At 36.5% G+C, this 2,500-nt stretch overlaps 1 protein-coding gene across 4 annotated transcripts in view; it reads left to right on the top strand.

The window, feature by feature from the left end:
- LOC138052969 (uncharacterized) overlaps positions 1–298 on the top strand; it is a 22,431-nt gene extending 22,133 nt beyond the window's left edge. For all 4 annotated transcript variants that reach the window (XM_068899592.1, XM_068899594.1, XM_068899593.1 and 1 more), the window contains one exon: positions 1–298. This exon is cut by the window's left edge and continues 1,050 nt beyond it. The gene's annotated coding sequence lies outside the window, so the exon portion shown is untranslated.
- The last annotated feature ends 2,202 nt before the right edge of the window (positions 299–2,500 follow it).

Below are 2,500 nucleotides of genomic sequence, written 5' to 3'. Positions count from 1 at the left end.
TCCGCATACTTGACATAAAATAATGTAATGTACTTTTTTTTGTAAAGGAAAGACCAGGTTTACTTAGATAAGAAAAAAAAGTGATTTAATCATCCAAAAAAGTGGGGGGACATAAGAACTCCCCAGGCTCACCCCAGGCCAGGTGGTTATTTCTACAATTCAAATAATAAATAATTATTTATGATTTATTTCATGTACATTATTCCAATAATTATAATAATAATTCAATTCAAACTGTCCAAGAATATTTTCTCTTCATGAAATCTATTAAACGATTACAGTTATTGAAGACATCTTACTCACATCTGACAATCCGTTGTATGTTTTAAGGTGGTTACTTTGTTTCCCTATGAAAAAAAAAGTTATGATATCAACATCAGTAGAAGCCATCAAACCTTTCTTTTCACCCCTTTGATCCACAACATTATATATTTCCTTGACAGGAACACAAGTACAGAATGATAAATGAAGAAAAATTATTGAAAATGAAGAGCAGGAAAAGTAAAAAGAATTTATAAGGATCTTACCATCGCGAGAGGGAATTTTTAAGTGGCCCAGTTTCTCTCTCAGTAACACAATTTGTTTTTCAAGTTGATTGTTCATCTCTTGCTGGGTCTGGAAACGTGCTTTCCACTCATTATCTGAAGAATAATGAAGGTGTTTACCAATATATCTACTTCAAAAAAATATGTGGAAGCAATAAGTTTTTCAACGAGAGAAAAATTAAGATATCAAATAATGGCGGGAGCTACATGTAGGTTAGGGTTACCGATGACAATTAATTTCTCGTCAATTTTCCTATCTTAAGTCCTCTCAAACCAATAATGTACAAAGCTCCAACCTACTGAATCATCCTTCCGTTCGGCTAAGAATACAAAGGCTCATGTTGGGGGTATTATCAATAAGGAGCTTTAAAGCAAGGACAACATGTCCAATGGGAACATCATCATGACGCTCCTGCAAGTTGTTTGGTTTAAAAATTATGTACCAGCTATTCTGGAATTATTGGTATGAGTGGCTGTGAACTGACAATTATTTGTTAAATGTTCTCATGTCATCTAGACAACTGCTAAACAGGTCATTTCACATCTTTCATATGATGATGACAACGGCTGCAAATTGAACATAAACGAAAAGCACTTTAGTAAAACATGCAAAAGTACCACTTTTCACTGGTAAATACGCAAATTTGTCACTTTCTTGTCGTTGTCGGCATCACATTGGTGGTTGCATTATGCTCGGCCTTCATATTCAAAGCAGAGCATTGCAGGACAAAAGTCTATGGCTTTGTAATGTTTATCTGAGAGAATAGAATGTCTTTTTTCCAAAATTTTATGATCGAGTTTATAGCCAGGTTAGACGTTGAAAAACACAACACGATACTTCACTGAATTAATCAATTTAGCATATGCCGCATCAAATAATAATTTACAAACGTTCGCGATTGAATTGCGCTCAAACCGTGACCATAAAGCCCAATAATAATATCAGAAGAATAACGTATATCTGTAATAACATTTGAGCCGTGGTTGTTTCCAAGAATTTCCTCTCATTTTTCTGAGAATTATGAATACCATTTTCATTGCGTTTGTGCGAGTGCTGATTTCCGCACAGGTCCCTACTTCATAATGCATACACTCCTTTGTTTCAAGAAAACAATAGCGATAACAATACACGTCCTTTGGGACTGTGGCGCTTTGTTCTTTCTTTTTAGAGGTTTTTTTTCTAAGTCTATATGGACTTTAAAAAAGTCGGTCGAACTTCTGTCTGAAATACGGAAAATCGAACAGTTTTTCCTGCAATTTCGGCACTTTTCCTGCAATTTTACCCATTTTTCAGTTTTAGAATAAGCGCAAGAAGTGGAGTTTCAAGCAATCGTTGTAATAGGGTTCAGATTCGCAAACATAACAAACAAACCAAATAAAAGTAGTGTCATAAGAAATTTAATGGCTACCTGCTCTTTTTATCGTGAAATTGTTCTTCCTGTCTGCTTAAAATTTCGCCGAGACACTGCAAAGTGTATATTTTCTTCCTTTCCTGTATTTAGGATCACGAACGGTGCATTTAGAGGGATTTTGCGATTTATCGCTCTTTGTAGAGATCGGCAATATGCTCAATGATACTTCCAAGTAAATAGCTTTGGTAGAGATCCTTGGATGTTCCCGTACGAGGCATACCTCGTTTCACTCCTCATCATGTCTTTTCAATGCCCTGCTGTGGGCTCGTTTGTCTGGGTCGACGAAGTTTAGGCGATGGTTAACTGCGGTGAGATAATGTTAGCCCTTGTCTTGTAGGCAGTTGTAAACTTTCCGGCCACAGGTAGCTAGGGCTAATATTTTTTCAAGGAAAGTTTACGGTCAGAAAATTAATATGTGTTTTGGCGGATTGAAGGCTATCCATTGCAGTTTTTTCTTGAGCATCACGAAACAGATCCATCTCCCGATGCGGCACTTTGTCTTTGCCAACTGACTGCGTTTTCACACAGGTTTTGGACACGGAA

Source organism: Montipora capricornis, chromosome 6, assembly GCF_036669925.1.
Source record: "Montipora capricornis isolate CH-2021 chromosome 6, ASM3666992v2, whole genome shotgun sequence".
Classification (NCBI taxonomy): Eukaryota; Metazoa; Cnidaria; class Anthozoa; order Scleractinia; family Acroporidae; genus Montipora; species Montipora capricornis.
Note: the sequence above shows the minus strand (reverse complement) of the source record. Positions and strands in the feature narration are given on the sequence as shown.